The following is a 20,557-nucleotide window of genomic DNA, read 5'->3' as shown; positions in this document are numbered from 1 at the left end:
GCTACTGAACTTACCTGGGGGCAGGAAGGGAGGATGAGCAGCAAGTGAAATATACAGCTTCTTCACGTGGGAAAGACTGCCCAGCGAGCGTGGTGGAATTTGGTGGTGGGAAACAGGATCCTGGTGAGTGGGCAGGTCACTTTGGGTGGCATTTGGTTGAAAAGATGGTGACTGGGAATCTGCATGCTTTTCAGAAGTCAGGGCAAAGTTTTGCAGTGGGACACAGGATATAAAAGAGGCTGTGCTTTGGATTTCTAGGGAGAGATGCTCAATATTATTAAAAAGGGTGAACTTTGTACAGACCTGGGTTTGTTGAGCCAGATTCATCAGACTTGTTTTACCCATGAACTCTGGCAAACCAGGTGCACAGCTAACCTTCCCCTACTGATAAGATACAGGACTTGGCCCATCACAAACACGTGAGGATTACCTAGCCAAAGAGGTGGTAACAGAAGAGTCTTAGGATGTCCCAGGCTGGACCTCTTAAGTCTGGAGGAATAGTGCCAGCCCAGCCAGCTTAAACAGGATCTGTAATGCACTTCTGCACTTTCTCTGTGAGCAATTAAATGGGACACTGTCATTTCCCGTCAGCCTCCCGATCTCTGTGACACCCAAATAAAGAGGCATGGGCTTTTCCCCCAAAGTGAGATGTCTCTGCTTGAACTGTTAGAGATTCTCACGGAAGGCTTGAAGCTGTCTCCAAACAGCCTAAGTCTTTAAGTTCCCTCAAACCCCTTACATCTGCTGTGTGCCTGGAGTGCTCCAGGATAAGGACAGGTCCCTAACCTTCTATTAAGGGCATTCCACTTTGCACCATGTCACTAACAGCATCACTCAACCCTGTCTATAAATATGGATGCTATGCTAACAAGACTTATTGCTAATTTGATGGCAGTGGAGTACAGGCGTGTGTGCTGCATGCACACGCAGAGAATGGTATTGAAAAACGGGAAAGATAATTAGAGTTTAATAAATGGTAATTTGCTCCTTGCTGCTGAGTGTGTTGGGGGTTGGGGAAGGATGCGAGAGAGTGGGGCCCTTCCAGAAAGTGAAATGGAGAGAGTCGGTCTGTCAGGACAGCTTGATTTTGCTTCTAATATTGCCCAGGTTTGAAGTTAATTCTCATTTACCTACAGATCCTCTTCCCTGAAAATACCCACTGTGGAACAAAAGTAGAGGAAACAATTAAATCAGAAATATTTATCACTGGGACCATATTTTAACTAGAGTCACAGAATGAAGAGGCCAGGGCTCCAGAGACAAACTAAAGCTGAGAATTAAGACAATTATCTGGATCATTCAAGAGAAGAAAAAAATCACCATTTTTGCTTGACTGAGTATCTGAATTATCTGAATATTTCAGAAGACTTGATCAGCCAATAGATCCAAAAACAAAGAATGGAAGTTGTGAGTATGCGGAGAGAAAGGACAGGAAGGCTGGTTGAGCCTGAATCCCCTTCATCCCCTCAGAGGCTGGCCCAGTCAGGAGTTGGGGATTCTTTGCAGCTGGTAGCCAGAAAGTAGGCAAAGCTTGAAAACCACAAGGTTCAACAAATCGGAAATGCAGCCTGAAGAGAACTGGGAAAATGTGTGTGTGAAGCCAGGATGCTAAAAGAGCAAAGAAAACAGAACCAGGAGCTGTGTGTTTGTGTGTGTGTGTGTGCACGCGCGTGCATGTGCATGTTGTTAGGAAGGGTAAAACAGTTCCCTACACCGGGGGTTCCCAAACCTGGCTGCACATGCTATTCACCTGCTGAGAGCTTCTAAACGCACATTCTTGGTCCCCTCCCCACCATAGACCAAGAGAAGTAGGATTTCCTGGGGCAGCAGTGACCTGCTGGGGTGCAAATGAAGGTATGATATTATTCACTGGACCCAGGACGTCTCTCCTTTTCAAAGGCAATGAATGAATGACCTGAATGCCTGAATGACCCATCACTTGAGATTCACTCATTGCCCATTTGTGTGTCCATTTGTCAAACACAGATTTCCCTTGGAAGGCAACACAACAGTTTCCAAGCTTGCTATAGAAATTAATAAGTTAATTGTGGTGGATTTAAAATTCCACAAATTATTCGATACTCTTCCCTTCCAGAGGTAGAACTTAACTCCCCTCTTTGTGAGTATGAGTTGGACTTAGTGACTCATTTCTAACGACTAGAATATAGCAGAAGTGATGGTGCGTGACTTTCAAGACTAGGTCATAACAGGCATTGTGGCTTCCCTCTTGTTCTCTGTTTCGGGTTGTTCACTTTGGGAGAAGCCATCTGCCACAGTACGAGGACACGCAAGTAGCCTGTGGAGTTGTCCATGGTGAGGAACTGGGGCCTCCTGTCAACAGCCAGGAGGGGGAGCCATCTTGGAATGGCCAGCATTTGGCTCCTGCCTCATGAGAGACTCTGAACCAGAACCATCCAGCTAAGCCACTCCTGATTCCTAACCCTCAGGAACAGAGTTATTTAATATTTGTTGTTTTAAGCTGCAAAAGATGGGGATAACTTGTTACTCAACAATAAAAAATACACTAATCATAGCTAAGATTTACTGAACATGTATGTGTGGCAGGCTTTAAATATACTAACCTGTCTAAACCTTACAGCAATCCTATGAGATAGTTAACGGTTATTAGCTCCACTTGGTAGACAGGAAACTATACGAAGTCTAGCAGACACCATTAACCCCCTTTCCTGGGTAGGTGCCTCCATTCGCCAACAGCTATAAGTGTTGGCTGCTAATAACTTACAGCCACCCCCACCCCCTTTCCAGAGACTTGCCTTTGGCTGAATGGGAGTGGTGTCTGCTAGTGAAGTTACACACTACTTCTCCTCCTACTGTGGCAGCCCTCAGCCAATGACGGATTGTTGCAGGTGGGCCCACTGCAAGGTGGGGCTTACTCTATGGTGCAATTCATTCCCCAGAGTTCCCTGTGGGATCAGGTGATTCTAACTGGGATTACGGCCTTGCTTAGATCCTTCCGCCATCCCGCACCTGCTTCCCTCACCCCTTTTCTCCCAAAAACACTCCCTCCATAAATCAAGTGCATTGGAATCCTGTCCCAGGCTCTGCTGTGAGGGAATTCAGCCCAACTTGGGCATTAAGTAACTTTCCCAAAGTCGTACAGCCCAGATTTGCACCCAGTGGACTTATTCCAAAGTCTGTGCTCTTATCAATGTTTCTGGTAGAGCAACCGATACCAGTAGATATCAAATTCAGAATTTCTGTTCTGGCATGAGACAAGTGGAGTCTGGTTCGATTGACTTTTTGGAGGTGCTAGTCCTGCTCGTGTACAGATAACACCACACGAAAGCCAGGCCCTCACCCCTAACTCCAGGGTGTTCATCCCTTACCTCTCACCCTCACCAATCTGACCCCCATCCTCACCCTTGCCATTGATTTTAGCCTCCTCCCTTGAAAAGAATTTAAAGTTTCCCTCTTGTAACAGGTTGAATTGTGTCCTCCCCTAAAAGATATGTCCAAGCCCTAACTCCTGGCACCTGTGTATATGACCTCACTTGGAAATAGAGTCTTTGCAGATATGATTAAGGTAAGGATCTCAAGACAAGATCATCCTGGCTTTAGGGTGGCCCCTAAATCCAATGACTGGTGTCCTAAGAAGAGACAGGAGGGGGAGATTTGAGATAAAGAGACACAGGGGGAAAGCTATGTGAAGACAGAGGCAGAGACTGGAGAGATGCATCTGTAAGACAAGGAACCCTAAGGATTGCTGGAGCCACAGAAGTTAGGAGAGAGGAATGGAACTCGTTCTCCCTCAGAACAGCCAGAAGTTACCAGCCCTGCCGACACCTTGATTTTGAACCTCTGGCCTCCAGAACAATGAGAGAGTAAGTGTCTGCTGGTTTTAAGTCCCCCAGTTTGTGGTGATTTGTTCCCCTACAGGAAACAAATTCACTTCCTTTCAGAGTCTCCTGGTTCATCTCAGCCCTGAATCTCAGCAACAGAGTGAGGATGGAGAATTATATAAACCATAGAGTTTACTAAGCACACCTTTATCTCACTTGAGTCTAGCCACAATCAAGATGTTAGATTGTTTTGTAGGTAAGCAGGTGGTGTAATCATTCCCCTCAACCCCACACTTTTGTTTGTTTTTGTTTTAACAGCTAAGGAAAAGGGCACAGGAAGTTTGAATGATTTGTCCAAGATCCTACAACAGGATAGCCTAGAGCCTGGACTCAGGGTCTCTAGAGTCCAAATCCTGACCTCTTTAGTCCACAAGAGGAGACTGGTAGGAACAAATACAGGGACATTAGTAAGTCTTCCTGTTCTCTGTTGACAACCTCTCACTTTGAAATGTAGATACCTGGGGTATGGGGTGGGGGGTAAGGGAAGCAGGGAGGTGACATCAGCCTTACCCCAACTGCCTTGCTCAGAATCAAAATAGACCTCTGACAGCAATAATATCTCCCATAAACTGCAGCAGCAAAGTCTAACTTGAACATTTAAGTGACCCCTTCAGATCCTTAATGATGCTATAAATGCAATCCTGGTGTGATTTACAAAGCTATTAAAATAAATGTTTCCACTAAAATAAACATTGCTACCTCTTAACATATGTTTACTTGCATAACATAAGCACAAACTTACCTGAATCAACGATGACCAAGGCAGGGATGGGTGCTGTACACGAATGAACTGGGTATGCGCGTGTCTTGAGGGCACCTCCTAAGGAGAGGTGGTCTTTCAACCTTGAAGCCCTCACCCTGATTCTCATTTGGAGAAATGCCTCCGTGACCTGATGCCCAGCTGATGCCACTCCATCCATGAATTGGACATTATGCACAGAAAATCACTTCTCAAAATGCCCTCCCCAAACTTTCCATGTGGTTCAGCTCACATGGAGAGCCCTACTTGGATATTTACCATTTCTCATGTCACAAAAATGTCTGCAGGGCCCTGGACCACAGGAGGTCTTAGAGCAAGGAAAGGGCATGACCAGATTTGTTAATCACATCTCTAAAGCATGAGCTTTGGGAGAGATATGGAAGGAGGCATGAACCCGCTGCCTGAATTTAATTCATCTTCAATGTCACAGCTCTTTGATCTGCTACATTTGTTCATTATGTGAGAGGGAACATTTGAGAAGCCATCAGTTTGAGATGATGCCCAGGAGTCACAGGACTCAATGAAAGACCAACAGGGAAGAGTCTGCTCCGTCCATCTTATTCACTGTGACTCCTTAGTGTCTACCTTGGGTGCCTGGCACACGGACTATGCTAGAAATAAGTGTAGAATGAAAGGAGACAGACAAGAAGGAAGTGGGGAAAGAAGAGGAAGAGAAAAGGAATTCTAAATAATCTAGGCCACTGGGAACCCAACTTTAAGTCCTGGTTCCCCTATATACTAGCTGTGTGATTTTAGAAAAATTTCTTAATTTCTCTGAATCTCCATTTCCTCATTTTGAACTGAGGACAATAATATCTTCCTCTTATAACTCTTACAAAATATAATTCATATAAAGATATCTAGAAAGTGCCTGGCACATATTATGTACTCCATCCCACAAATGTTGAAAGAAAGAAAGAGAGAAAGAGAGAAAGAGAGAAAGAGAGAAAGAGAGAAAGAGAGAAAGAAAGAAAGAAAGAAAGAAAGAAAGAAAGAAAGAAAGAAAGAAAGGAAGGAAGGAAGGAAGGAAGGAAGGAAGGAAGAAAGAAAGAAAGAAAGAGAGGTAGGAAAGAAAGAGAGGTAGGAAAGAAAGAGAGGTAGGAAAGAAAGAGAGGTAGGAAAGAAAGAGAGGTAGGAAAGAAGGAAGGAAGGAAAGAAAGAGAGGTAGGAAAGAAAGAGAGGTAGGAAAGAAAGAAAGAGAGGTAGGGAGAAAGTCTGGTGGTTTCCCTGAGGATGAATGGCCCTGGAGCTTGGGCACATTGAGTATGGTACATGGGGATAAGGTGTGTCAGTGGGATGCTGCCTGCAACCTTATTTATGTGCTGAGTTTTCATCATTTACCATCCACATCTAGGGGATTAACTCCCTGGGAAGTGCAGCCAGTAACACACCAGCTAGTCAGACAACACAGAAAATAGCAGCTAAGGTTGCAATTCCTCTCCCATCGACAGCTCTTCAACTAAAAGAGGAAGAATGGAAGAACTGAAAGCTTCTATTCAGAGGTAGTAATATTAAGTTACCAGTGACTGAGGGTGTGCAGGGAAAATGAGAAGGAGGCAGAAGGAAGGTGGGGAGCAGGCCCCTGACTCTTTATGCTGGGGAAGAGAAGATCCAGTCAAGGTGTGCACCATGAACATGTTTAGATTTTAGGCAAATGATTTAAATTTTCCAATTTAGAAAACAAAAGCTTAAGTGTTTACTTGGGGATGGGTGAGGGTATACCTCAGTGGTAGAATGCACACTTAGCATGCACAAGATCCTAGGTTCAATCCCCAGTACCTCCATCAAGTAAATAAATAAATAACCAAATTACCTTTCCCTGCCTCTGAAAAACAACAACAAAAATTTAAAAAATAATTTACTTCGTTCTTTTGCACCCAATACCTTTGAAACCTTTATAACTGTATTAATTGGAATGTAAAATGTTTTAGTTCCTGTGGAAAACAGTTTGGTTCCTCAGAAGTTAAATGTAGAATGACCATATGACTCAGCAATTCCACTCCTTATGTACTCAATAGAACTGAAGACGGATACTCAGATAAGTGCATATACGTGCGTGTTCATAGCAGCATTATTCACAATAGCCAAAAGGTGGAAGCCGCTCAAACATCCATCATCAGATGAATGGATAAATGAATTTGGTATATCCATACAGCAGAATATTATTTAGCCATAAAAAAGAGATGTACTGATACATGCTACAATGTGGATGAACCTCAGAAACATTATACTAAGAAGCCAGACACAAAAGACAACATAATGTATGATTCCATTTATATGAAGTCATATAAAATGAAATGCAATATCCAGAATAAGCAAACCTATGGTGACAGAATGAGGATTGGTGGTTGCCTGGGGTTGCGGGGAGGAGGTAATGGGGAGAAACTGCTCAGGGGTTTTACTTTGGCATAATGGAAATGTTTTGGATAGAGTCACTGGTTGCACAACACTGTGAATGTACTAAATGCCAATGAATTGTTCACTTCATCTTTTTTTATTTTAAGTTTTTTAATGGATTGAACCCAGGACCTGGTGCATGCTAAGCATACACCCTACCACTGAGCTATACCCACCCGCTCCCCTAAATTGTTCATTTCAAAGCGGTTAATTTTATGTTATGTGAATTTCACCTCAATATGCTATTTTTAAAATTGTATTAATTAATGTAATTATTTTAATACAGGCACAGTATAAAGAGAATTCCCATCCCATAGATGGGAATAGGTCTCTCTTCCACACCTGACCTTCAGTTCTCCCCAGAGGCAGTTACTAGAGGTTTTTGTGTATCCTTTGAGAGATATACAAAATAGTAGCACACTATACACACTGTTCTGCAGTGAAGAATGTTTTAAAAATACAATTTCATGAGCCCCAACCCAGATCCACTCAATCAAGATTTCCAAGGATGGGCCTAGGAATCTGTTTTTCACCAAGCTCCCCAGGGGCTGTGAAGATGCAGGTGGTTGGGGGGGATGGGGCTGACCCAGCCTGTGGCTTCCCTGCCATTCCTGTGTCCCCAGGCCTCCTGCCTTTGTCTTGGTTGGCCTCCTGGGGTCGGAGCTGGGGGCTCATAAACTCCCTCAGTTCTCCTCCCCAGATACTCATATGCTCAGACCACCTCCTGCTCCTCCAGTGATCGGGCTCCCAAAGACCCTGACCACTGTGGTCTGCGAGGCCCAAACTTCGTCAAGACCAAGCCTGGCCCTGCCTGTTGGTTTTCCTCAAGAGTTAGCACCATGGAGTCTAGGTCTCTAGAACCCACTGGAATTCTCACCTTGACTCTGTTGCTACACAACAGCTGAGAGACCAACTCTACCAACTCACGAAAGATTGATGGACAAATCAGAACATTGATATGTTTCAAAATGACCTACCAATCATTGAGCCCCTACTGTGGGCCAGGTACTGGGTTAGGCATTTCTGACAATGTCTCCTCAGGGTAGATCTTATTAAACACTATTTTACAGATAAGGAAGGAAACTGAAGCTTAAAGAGGTTAAGCAACTTATGGATTAATGAGTGGGGGAAACAGTCTGACTTTAAAATCCTTACTGTTTCCTCAACTCCACACGGCCACACGGTCCAAAACCTGTCAGTCATTATGGGAAGTCCTTGCTAGGAAGAGGGACATGTCTGCATCCAGGACACCTCTTCCTGCCAGCAAGATCCCCGGGAACTAAATTATAACCTGAAGATGAGCACAGGATGCAAGTCAAGGGAATAGAGCTTTGGAGGCATTGTCCACAAAACTAGGACCGCACTCACCTAGACCCAAACAGAACTCTGCTCTCCAGTGACCTGAATGTTGGCATCTCCGCAGCATAGTGGACCCTCTTCTCACAGAATGTTAGGTAACCCTGGCAGATTTCTGTTTTGTCTCTGCCCCATCAAGGTCCTGACCTGCACAATCAGTGAGGGAAACAGGCTCTGGAATCCACAAACCTAGTTGCAAATCCCAGCTCTTCCGTTCATTAGCCATGTGACCTCAGACCTCAGACACATCACTTCTGCTCCATCCTTGCAGGGTTTTTCATGCGTAGTGAATGTATGTAAAACTCATAGCAGCCCAGAGCCCTGTTAAGGCTGTGTCCCTCTCCCTCCTGCAGACGCAGCATCTCTCCAGGCACTTTTCTTTTGTCACATTCCAGTCCTAAGGGCTGTCTCGGGTCATGTTTATGGGACTTGGGTAATTGTTAATCCTCTCCCTCCCGGCCCTCTCTCCCCTTTGCCCTCAATCCAAGCAGGCATATGATCAGGTCCTGGCCCAGACACAGGGTGGATATAAAAAGGACATTGTATCTGCAAGCAGGAGCCCAGAGCTCCTTGGGGGTGGATTTCTACCTCCCACGGCTCACTAATCAGGCTCGGGGAGTCACATGGGGACCCGTGACCCCCCAGCCCAGATGGCCTCCCATCTCACCGCAGCCTGGACAAACTCCTTAGGACAAAGCAGCTTCCCACTGCCTGGATCCCGGGCAGCCTTGTGGTAAGTTTACCTTGCTCTGCTTGAGAGCCATCTTCCTAAAAACTTGGGTAGTGTGTGAATTCATAAATAAAACCCCCTTTACCTCTAATGATTATCATTATTTCAAAGGCTCCTTGGCTTATATGCACCAGACTGTGTCTCCTTAAATTGTGGAGACAGAACTAACATCTATTGAGGGTTTACAACATGCTAAGTAAATTCTGTATGAATTATTTCATTTCATCCTCATAACAATCTTGGGAGGTGGGTCTATTTCTACTCCCAGTCTAAACATAACAATAACTAACATTTATAAAGCACTATATAATTCTCCATGTTTTACATTTTTTAAACTATTTTTTTATTTTGGGGGGGAGTTAATTAGGTTTATTTATTTAATTTATTTACTAACTGAGGTACTGGGGATTGAACCCAGGACCTCGTGCATGCTAAGCACACACTCTACTGCTGAGCTCTACCCTCCCCTCTCCATGGTTTACATTTATTAATTCATTCTGACATCACTGCAGTCCTACAGTATAGATACTCCAGTCGACTCCCTTTACTGAGACTCAGAGAGGTTGAGCAAGTGGTCCAGGTCACACAGCCAGCAAATGACAGAGGCTGCATTTCAAATCTGGGCAGGGAGTCTGGTTGCCAAGGCTCCTGACCACTCAGCAGCACTGCCTCCCGTTTTTCTCAAAGCTGGTCCACGTGTAACTTCAGCAGCCCACAGATCCCATTACAAATCGATGGGGTGTGAGCCAGATGAGACCTGGCTCAGCCGCACAGGTTCCCGAGGTGCTGAAGGACAGACAACACTGATTGATTTCTCGGCTGAGTCTTTAAATGTCAGCATGTGCGTGACCACCTCAGACCTCCGGCACAGAAATCAAATGCAGAAGGAAAGGGCATTCTGATGTGTGGGATGAGAGGAGAGCAGAGCAGAAGAAGAGCAACGGCCTAGAGCAACGGCCTGTGGTCTAAGTGGGCTTCCCAGACAGCGGGGAGGGGCCCCTGTAGGCAGTGGGGGATGGGGGGGTGGGAGTTGTGCCCTTGACCTCGAGTTGCTAGGAAGCCATTTATGGCTTGACACCAACCCAGGTGAGCTGGGTCTTAACCTGATTTCACTCCTCTATCTATATTGATTGATTGACCATCATTAGGAACTGCTCATTCAGATCAGCCGGGCTGCCTGCGAACAGCCCAACATCACAAACGCAAGTAGAAGAGCAAAGACAGCTCCCTCCAACCCCCTGAAACTCACCGAGGGTCCTTCCTGTCACCAGGCCCCACTGCATGGCTCCCTGAGCCTGCCTGGCTCAGTCATTCACTGTTCCAAGAGTGGAGGGGACAGACGCGCCCACGACAGAGATGGCCCTACCTACTCTCCTGCAGCCCGAGAGGGGAGACTGAGGGGGTAAGGATGGAGACAGAAATAGACCTAAGATGAATTTCTGATGCATTGTGTGCAGTAAAGAAAATAAAATGAGGTGATGTGAGAGAGACTTGTGGGAAGGGAGAAAAGGAGGGGGATGATAGCTTGGGATTGGGGGGGTCTCTCCAAGGAAGTAACATTTGAGCTGAGTTCTGAGTGATGTGGAAAAGGGACTGTTCTGGGATCTGAAGCATGAGCTCTCAAGGCAGAGGGAACAGCAGAGGCAAAGGCCCTGCAGCAGGAGCAGGCTTGGCCTTGTGGACCATGAGAAGGCTAGTGCTGTAAGCTGCACAGAGATGGGTGGTGAGAGGGCAGAGGAGGTTGGGATCAGATGGATCCCCAACCCCTGGCACTCTGGGCCTGTGGGATGGCTGTCTTCATAAGGTTCACCATTAGGACTTGGCATCGCTGGACCTCTTTCCTCTCTTCCCACTTATGTTCCCAAATATGACTTGGGTTGGCCCCTTGCCTTCCCAGACTAGGAAAAGATTACAGACCAAAGACTCTTGCCCAACCATGTCTTAGAAGGAGATCCATAGTGGGAGGCTAAAGAAAGACCTTGGGGACTGGGAGACCAGAGGAACTGCCTGATCTTCAGGGACTGCCTAAGCCAACCCCACACCTCCTCCAGCCCTACGAAACATCTCATCCCTGCTGATCACTCACTCATCCAGATCTGCCCTGGGCTCTGTCTCTGGGCCTCTGCTCATATTGGTCCAACAATGGCAATGACCTTGCCCCACATTCCACTTCCAGAAATCCCTCTCCTTTGCCTAGCATCAGTGATTCAACTCTGTGTAGCCTTTCCTAACTCCCAATCACCTTTAATTGCTGGGCTGGATTTTTTTTTAATGTTCCACTGGCCTTTGTTTGAAGATCTATTTGATCTTTCACATCCTTTTGTCTTATATTGTAGTTTTATGAATACCTGTCTTATCTATCACACTGCAAAGTCTGTGGATAGCAAGAATTTAAATGTTACCTCTGCCGTGTCCTGGCTGTGAGGCTTTTGGCAAGACACTTAACCTTTCCAGGTCTCAGCTTCCTTTGAGCCCCACAGAAGCAGATCCTAAAACCAAGATTCAATATAAGAAGTGTATTGGGAGGCAATGCCAGGAAGTTCCAGGAGACAAATGGGGAAGTGAGGCAGGGAAAGGAAGGAACCCCAGATAGGGTGCATTGTTAAGCAGGTTACCACACTGGGCATTGGAGTTTGGTCCTGCTGGACAGCTTTGGGAAACATGCAAACTAGAGATTCACAACTTGGCTGAATATTGCAATCACCTGGGAGCTCTAAAAAATACATATGCCTGAGTCCCCTCCCCCAGTAGAGATGTGGATTTAATTGGTCTGCGATGTGGCCTGGGCATCAAAAAAATTTTTATATTCCCCAGGTGATCTGATACACAGGAAAGTTTGAGTTACTGGTAGAGAATACATCCCAGAGCTGTCCCCGCCAGGATGTGAAAACACTGGGGTGTTTATCCACCACATCTCTGTCCACTTTTGGTTGAAGATGTTTCCGGCTTATTCTATGCTCCCTTGCCCTGGTGTTGGGTTGAAGCTGAGATCTCTTGAGTAGAAAAACCAAACAAACAAAAACTCAAAACCTTGGTTATATGAAGGTGAAAATGAAAGGGTGTTGACAGCATCAATATAGCCTTCGTCTCTAAAATGGGGATAAAACATTTCTGAATTTTTGTGAGGATTAGTAAATGTTATTAAGTGCCTGGGACACAATAGGCACTTAATAAATGTTTTTTATGATCCTTGCTGTGGGCTATTGGTGTATTCCCTTCAGACCCAGCTGGGGGCTTTGTGAGAAGTGGCTGGCTGCCCAGTAAGTATCAGTGATTCTCTGCATCTCCCCTGTGAGACAGCAACACTGGAAACCTGCACTGATGCGACTGCTGAGACACATTCAATCCTGCAGTTCCTGAGACTCTGAAACACTGTCATTGCCTAGCCGATCTGATTATTTTTAACCTTGGCGGCACACTGGAATTACCTGGGGACTTGATGAGAAAATACACACGCCTGGGTCCCACCCCAAGGGATTTCTGATTTAATTGGTCTGGGGTGAGGCCTGGGCATTCCGAATTTTTAACAGCTTCCCGGGAGATTTTAACATTGCAGACTTGGTGATTAACCAAGGGTGAGAGGATGAGCAGGAACGGGAGGGTAGTCGTCTATAATTTCTCCCTCTATTCCAGCGCAATCCTTTCTTCTGCTGGGTCCCGAGGGTTTCAGGAGAATCCAGTGTCTGGGAACTTCGGGGCCTCTGTGGGCATAAGCCCTACTGCTCCCCACGCAGAGAGCGGCTACTCACTGACATGGGTAGCTTCTTGTTCATCCTGACGTGTGTCCTCCCCCTGACCCAGCTAACATGGCCCTCCAGCCCACACCAGCTCATCTTGAAGCCCCCCCCCCACCAAGTGCCTCCTGTATGCCAGGCTCTAGGTGAGGTGCAGGGGCACAGGGGTGCCACAGTCCTTCAGTCCCCGCTCCCGAGGGGAGAATAACCACCAACACCCATGCGATTAAGGGTCCGGATGGAAATCTGCATCCTTGCAGGGGGCACAGGGGGAAAATCACTTCCTCTTGGGGTGGGAGGAGAGTGCTTAGGACAGGTTTCCTGGAGGAGCCTTAAAGAAACCCTCTGAGAGGTAAGAGATCTGTTTAAAAACAAGGAATTTAAGTCATCAGGGAGAGGGACGGGATAAACAGTTTCAGAGCCTACATGATGTTCCTCCCAGGCAGGGCGCCGGGTCCTCTATATACATTATTAATAAAAGTTAATAACAGCTCACATATGTGGTGCACCAGGACTCTTCCAAGTGCTCACTGCATTTCACCCTCACAGCACTCCTCTGAGCAGATAGTACCATAATCTGCATTTCACAGATGAGGAAACCGAAGCTTAGAGAGGGGAAGTGACTTGCCCAAAGTCACAAGGTGGTGACAGCAGGACTGCAACCCAGGCAGTCTGGCTGCTGAGCCTCCTCCCTTGACCATCACATCAAAGACCTCCCATCACCCCATTTCGTTCTCACCAGCTGGTGAATGAGGTATCATTACCTTGCTCCTAATCAGAGACAAGAAAAATCGAGGAGGCCACCATCACACATGGGTAAGGAAGGTATAGCTCTGAGTCTAGTCCTGACCTGCCCGATCCAGAAACTGCTCCTGGTCCTTCGCCAGAGCCTGCCCCCACGGCCCAGTGCTCTTTCCACAGCCCCACCCATCCCATTTGGGCAGGTCCTAGCTCTCTTAAGCATTTCCTCCCTACTGAAGATCAGACCCTAAAGGAGACCCTGCCGGCTGTCTGCTTAGCTTTGCTGGGTCTCGGCCACAGCCTGGGCCTCCTTTCCCACAGGCCCCTGCAGGAACTCCCACAGTCATCAAGTCGGGCCCACTCAGCACAGAACTGACATCTCTAGCCCCACAAGGATGGCGCCGATTGGCAGGCCCCGAGGGTGGCCTGATGTTCCTGCTGGGGTGTCTTGCCACATCCCCATTTTCAATCATATTTTTAGCCAGGGCTGTGGGGGCTCCGGGAAGGATGTGTTTTGTTGGTGTGAGCTCAGCCCCGCCGCCTGTCTCAGGCACCCACCTGTTCCTTGGTACACAACTGGGCAGATAAAGCAGGACTCTGCCCTCTCTCCCCTCCCAGACTCAGAGCCCTGTTGTCCCTTTGAGAAAGTCCAGGAAGGCTGCACTCCGAGAAAACACTGTTACCAATCTAAGGGCTTGTAATGAACCAAATTATGCTGAATTAATTGGATGGATGTCGTTAGCAGTGTTGGGGAGGGGGCTGGGGAGCAGCAGCAGCCACCAAGCCTAGGAAAGGGAAAGGCGGAGGCAGGTCAGCCCACAATACAAAATGCTCTGCACAGCTTGTGCGAGAGAAGAATTCCTTCGTGTCAGCTCTCGCCAAAATAGCCAAGGCACCCACTCTCGCCTCTGACAGCACCTCTATTCTGAAACTGGACTCCCAGCCTCCGGCTTTGAACATCATGCCACCAGGTGCATCTGTCTCTGTTAACAGGAGCCATAACACAGCCTTGATGATAAGAATGAGCCTGTACCCGCCCCCACTCCTCCCCTGAGCTTCAGGGTCAAATTACAAAGGAATCAGGGGCCCCATCTCTTGGCTGTACATCCTACTTCCTGTCTTGATAGGACAGGCAAGCGAGGAGTCGCCAAGCTGGTAATCGCATCTCGTTAAGTATTTGCAGGAGACAGAAGACGGAGGCTCAGAAGAGCACATGTGAGAAACACAATTACAAATGGAAACTCTCACTGGGATGAGTCCGTTCGATAAACTAGTTATATACCGCCAAAAAAAAGCACATGTGGTCTTCAGCTGGTGCAGAACAGAGGTGCAGAGAGCAGAGGACCTGCTACAGGGACCTGAGCCCAGAGGTCTTATCCTGGCTCAGCTCCAAACAGGCTGTGTGACCCTGGACAAGTCACTTCCCTCTCTGAGCCACAGTGTCTTCAACCAAGGGGTGCTGGAATGAACAGTTAATGTCAATCTGTGGGTCTCAGACACTGGGAGGAGGAAAGGTCTTGCGGGCATCGCTAGGGTTTAGGAATCTTTGTATGTACCCTACGCTGTCTGTTGGTGGGGAAAAGAAAAGTTCTCTGGCTCATAGATGCTATTGTTTTTCCAGTGAACATAGAATCAATGGTTATTAATAAAATAAAAATTTATTTTAAAGCAGTCATTGAATTCATGAGAATTTGGGTCATTATTTTCTTTTTTTCAATGATACTTCATCTTTTTATTGTGGTAAAAAATTTTTAGCTTTTATTGTCATTATTTTCTCTTTTTAATGATACTTCATCTTTGGTATTTTTTATTGTAATGTATTTTATAATATGTTATAATATGTTATAATATTTGTATCAAAATATACCATCTTAACCATTTGTAACTATACAACTCAGTGGCATTAAGTATATTCTCATGGCTGTTCAACCATCACCTCCATCAATCTCTGGAACTTTTTCATGTTCCCAAACGAAAACTCTACTCATTAAACACTATCTCCCCATGATTTCCCCCCCTCCCAGTCCCCGGTAACCACTGGTTGTTATTTTCTTAATCAAAAGACACTAAAAAGGCAACAGCTCTTCTCCTGTGGGGTCTGTGGGGTAAATTGATGTTGAGAAGGAGTTCCACTGAAAAGGTGAGGAGCTCTTGACCAACTGGTGCCAAACCCCTGCCTGAGCTGGCATTTAGTGATTCTCTGTTTTCTAATGTCAGGAGGAAAACATCAATCTGTTCATTTTTTTCCTAGATTGGAGATGAATGTACTTTTCAGTTTTTTTCTTTTCATGCAGGGTGGGAATATGGAGATAGACTCTGTAGAATCTGTATACAGACTACAGAATGAATGGTTAGCAGAGATGGCAGGGTAATGATTTCCTGTGCAGAGCATGGAAGAGCCTTGAGGGGAGCATCCAATCTGTCTTGATCTGCTGGTGGTTACACAGGTGTGGACATATGTAAAAATTCACTGAGTTGTTCAATTAAGATTTATGTGCTTTGCTGAATAACATTTTAAAAAGAGAGTGAGCCATCACTTCAAATGGGTACAAATAACAACATCACAGGCAGAGAAAGGCGACATCTCTCCCCTGCCAGATAAGTATCCACCTTGCTTGTACAAGCAAAGCAGGATCTGTTCTATCCTGAAATATCTCCAAGTAATGGATCATTTGTTCATTCATTTGTTAAAGAGAAAAGGCACTTTTTTTTGAGCCAGGCCCCATGCAAGGCCCTGGAGATACATAGAAGGTCTGTGACCTGGTGGAGCCCCACCAACCAGTTATTCACCCGTCTACAACATGCACAGTCAAGTTCTGTTTTACTTCACCTAAATAGCTCCCGCTGCAGTCTAAGCTTATTTCCTCTTCTACTTTCCCAGCAGAGGTCATCTTAAAGATTCTCTGAGGGCACATTGTGAAGCTCTGGTCAGATGATCATTAGCAGGGAATAATCCTCTTTGTCGGGCAAAACACTCTCTATTCCTTTACAAACCTAACCGTCTCCACACCCTCTGATCAAAGCACTTTGGTTTCACACTAACAAGGTGGTGTTGCAGTTTATCTGTTTATGTTTCTCTGACCTGATACTTCTTGAAAACAGGCACTTGTTATATTCATCTTTGTGTTGATTATATTTATTGAGCCTCAGATATGTGCATAGCCCAGAGTCTGGCACATAGCAGGTGCTCATAAAGCTAACTGAATGCGGGGAGTGTGTATAGCTCAGTAGCAGAGTACGTGCTTAGCATGCAGGAGGTCCTGGGTTCAATCTCCAGTACCTCCATTAAAAACTAATTAATTAATTTTTTTAAAAAAGTTAATTGCATAGGTGAGTGAACAAGTGGGTAGACAGATGGAAGGGCAATAAGCCCAGAGTGGTTAAATGACAGGCTGAGGGTCACACAGCAATGGCTGGACTGCAAGTGACACTTGTCCCCAGATGTGGGCCTACCCCTCTTCCCTTGGCAGGCAACAGCCACACCGTAAAACTTCCTGTCTATCCCTTTGAAGAGGTGGGTTTGATTTATATCATCCATCAGGCAGCAAAAAATATGGGCCTTCAAACTTTTACTGTCTTTTTATTGTTCTGGAGATGCACAGAAATATCATCCAAAACACTAGCAATTACTTTGAAGGTGCGTGTCCCAAAGGTTTGAGGATGGGGTGTTTTCTAATTTGATAAATCAGGGTATTTCTGCCAGGCAGGCCCAGGGGCATCAGCAGGACTGGAGCTGATTCAAAAGAAGAATTGATCTTTCAAGCCTCATTTTCATTTCCATCAGCACCCTATCAGATACCTTATGCCAGAGCCAGTTCCCATCCATGTATAATTTATACATTTGATTTCAGTAGATCCATCTCTGCCTCATTCACAGGCGGGGTAGAGCAGGGAGAGCTCCCTCTTTCATTTTCTATGGGGAGTCATCATGTATATTTCCATAAGTTTCATTCTGTTTCTGCCTGGAGAATTATTTTTTTAAAGATTAGTTCCAAACTCACTCTCACACTTATTTAGTTTTTAGGAATAGGTAGAATGGCGTGGACATGCATGGTTATTTCTGTTTATGCAGGAGGTGGGGGTGTTTGTCCCAGGCACACCAGAGAGGAGACTAGCCTATCACCTCCTGATGCTGAGGAATAACCATCTGCTTGGGGGGTGCAATAGGGATGCCAGGAGAAGGCCCCTTATCTGGAGCCATGGTAAGTGTCCACTGACCTCTGACCCCAGTGTAATTCCCTGTCACCTGAGTTCCCTCCTCAAGTAGTTTAAGTAGGTTTTCTGGAAGAAGATCAGAACATCACCAGGAAAATATTAGATGCTCTTTCCTAAACCTAACAAATTCCTAAAGCCAGGCTCTGTTGTTTCTCCCTTTTTCCATTTTTCCGCCCTATTGCCCTTGGGAAAATCTAATCCAATTCTGGAATCCTGGAGTTTCAAGAACTACTTCGGTAATGACTGAACCTCCATTCCCTGATCTTATATCCAAAGCTTCTTCTCAAGGAATCTGTGCTTCTCGGTACAGCGGCAACTTCACCTCTGGGAGCCCAGCCACAAGCCTTCCTTCTGAAAATCCTTCCTGGTTGGGCAGCGTGGCAGAATGTATTTTCCAAGATGGCTGCAACAAGACCTCCCATCCTATGTGTTCTTACTGTGTGACATTGATCATTCTCCCATTGGTAGGTATCATCTACATCCCCTCCATTTGAATCTAGGCAGACTTGGGACTATGGCAGAAGTAATATTTTTGCTTCTACCTGGTTCTCTTGGAACTCTCACTCTTGGAACCCAGCTGCCATGCTATGAGGAAGCCCAGGCCACATGGAGAGGCAACACGTAGGTGTTGACAGGGGTGACAGCCCCCCTGAGATCCTAGCCAACAGCCAGCATCAATGCCAATCATGTGAGTAAGGAAGGCTTTGAAATGACTCCAGCTCCAACTACCATCTGACCGCAGTTGCCCAAGGGATCCTGAGTGAGAACCACCTAGTCAAGTCCAGTTAATCTACAGAACCATGAAAGAGAGTAATAAAATGATTGTTGTTTTAAGCCACTGTTTGGGGGATGATTCATTTTGCAGCAATTGATAACTGAAACAGGTGTGGTCAACAGAGCAAGTAAAGACAAGAGTGGGCCTCTGGCAGCTTTTCCACCTCCTCAGCCCAAAAGACACCCCATATTTATACAAAATCACATGTAGATGAGTGCTGGCAGCCTCGGGTCCTCCCTCCCTCAGCAGACATTTGGAAAGGAGGAGAAGCAGGGAGAAACAGGAACAGTATCTACCGAGTGCCTGCCATATACCGGGTAGGTGTCTTACTCATTATACAGCTGAAGAAACTGATGTCCAGAGAACATTCCCGTGATTGATGAAGACCACAGTGATCATAAGTGTGCTGTTTGTGAAGTGACACTTATATAAGTAGTCTATGTCCTGAGACACATGTGGTAGAAAGAGCTGCTCAATAAATATTAGTGGAATGCATGAATGAGTGCACTCCACCTGCCTTCTCTATACAGACTTTACTTCTCCGGTGGCTCAGAGAGCAAGATGAACATCCCACAGGACAGTCCACCTCGTTTGTTTCTCCAGGGAAGGCAAGAGAAGGGAGGAAGGAGCTGTGGGCCAAGCTCAGGACCCCACTGTGGCTGGTCTCCTGGGGACAGGCTGGCTTTCCTGTGAGGTGGGAGTCACCATCCCATCCTCCTTCTCTGGTCAGGGCCTCCGGACTCTCCCCTCTGGTCTCAGCCCTCTTGAAGGTGCAACTCCCTGCCCCGGGTCCCACCTGTCCCTTCAGGCCCCATCCCCAGCCCCATCCTGCCTGTGTACATCTCTGGCGCCAGTTCCTGGGGCAGACTCCATGCCATGGTAACTGCAACCACAGAAAAGCAACCAGGCAGGGCCAGCGGGCTGCTCTTTGCACCCTCGTCCTCTCCAAGCACAACTGGAATCAGAAATAACTTTCTCCTTTGCCATAGGTGTTTGAGGAGGGCTGCAGGCCCTGCAGCTGCACTGATCTTCTCTCGCTGTTTGTTTGGTTTTTTTTTTTTTTTTCCACCATAGGAAACCATATTTTTTCAGGAAAGAGGGAGAAGAAAACAAGCACGAAGAGGTACTTTGACTGAGCACCCCCCATGGCCCAGGCACTGTATAATGTACAGTCCTTGTCTCATTCAATCCTCATAATAGTGCTGTGAGTAGTAAATCAGCTGTATTTCCATTAAAAAAAAAAAACAATACCATGAAGTATATATTATTATCCCTATTTTAGAGATGAGGCTCAGAGAGGTTAATCACTTTCCCAAAGTCACACAGTGACTGTGATTTAGAGCTGGGTCAAGCCCTGCCTAGGCTGTATAGCTTTAAAGACAATGCTCTTCTCCTTCCCAGGAATTAGAATCTTCTTGCCCCTGAAGCCCCTGAGACCAGGTGCAGGGCCAGGAGATGACCCCACCTCCACCACCCAAATATCAGGCATGAAGCTGGGGTGGTAAACACTGGCAAAGACCAAAAGCAGCTTATAATAAAATGTATCTGAGCCGCTTCGGTGGTTCTTTGCTTCTGTCTGTGAGACAATTGAACTTCAGATATTCAGTTCTGGCCTGAAATCTTTCCTGAGCCAGCTGCCTACCCCGACTCTGCCTCCCAGAGATCAGAGCAAGCCAAACGAGGAGCATATATACTCTTTCCTTGTGTATCCCACCTGGCCCATTGCTGAATTCCATTTCTGCTAAATCCCAGGAGAGCACAGTGGTTCAGCACCTAAGTTCTGGGGCTATAGTTTGGGTTCATAAAGCTGGCTCTTAATACTAATATGACCTCTAGCAAGTGATTCAACTATCCTTAGCTCAGTTTCCCCATGTGCAAAGTGAGGCTAATGAGAAAGACTACCACGTAGGGCTGTGAGGAGTCAGCGAGTTAGTATGTGGAAAGGCTCATGACACAGTAAGTTGACTATTGATGCTATTTCTGGTTTGA

At 46.2% G+C, this 20,557-nt stretch overlaps 1 long non-coding RNA gene across 1 annotated transcript; it reads left to right on the top strand.

The window, feature by feature from the left end:
* The first annotated feature begins 8,918 nt into the window (after window positions 1–8,918).
* On the top strand, window positions 8,919–18,627 carry LOC116669223. The gene is made up of 3 exons (XR_004326565.1): window positions 8,919–9,106; window positions 17,651–17,780; window positions 18,070–18,627. It is a non-coding gene; the product is annotated as an uncharacterized LOC116669223 (long non-coding RNA).
* The last annotated feature ends 1,930 nt before the right edge of the window (window positions 18,628–20,557 follow it).

This window comes from Camelus ferus, chromosome 16 (assembly GCF_009834535.1).
Source record: "Camelus ferus isolate YT-003-E chromosome 16, BCGSAC_Cfer_1.0, whole genome shotgun sequence".
Classification (NCBI taxonomy): domain Eukaryota; kingdom Metazoa; phylum Chordata; class Mammalia; order Artiodactyla; family Camelidae; genus Camelus; species Camelus ferus.
This window is presented reverse-complemented; position numbering and strand designations above follow the sequence as displayed.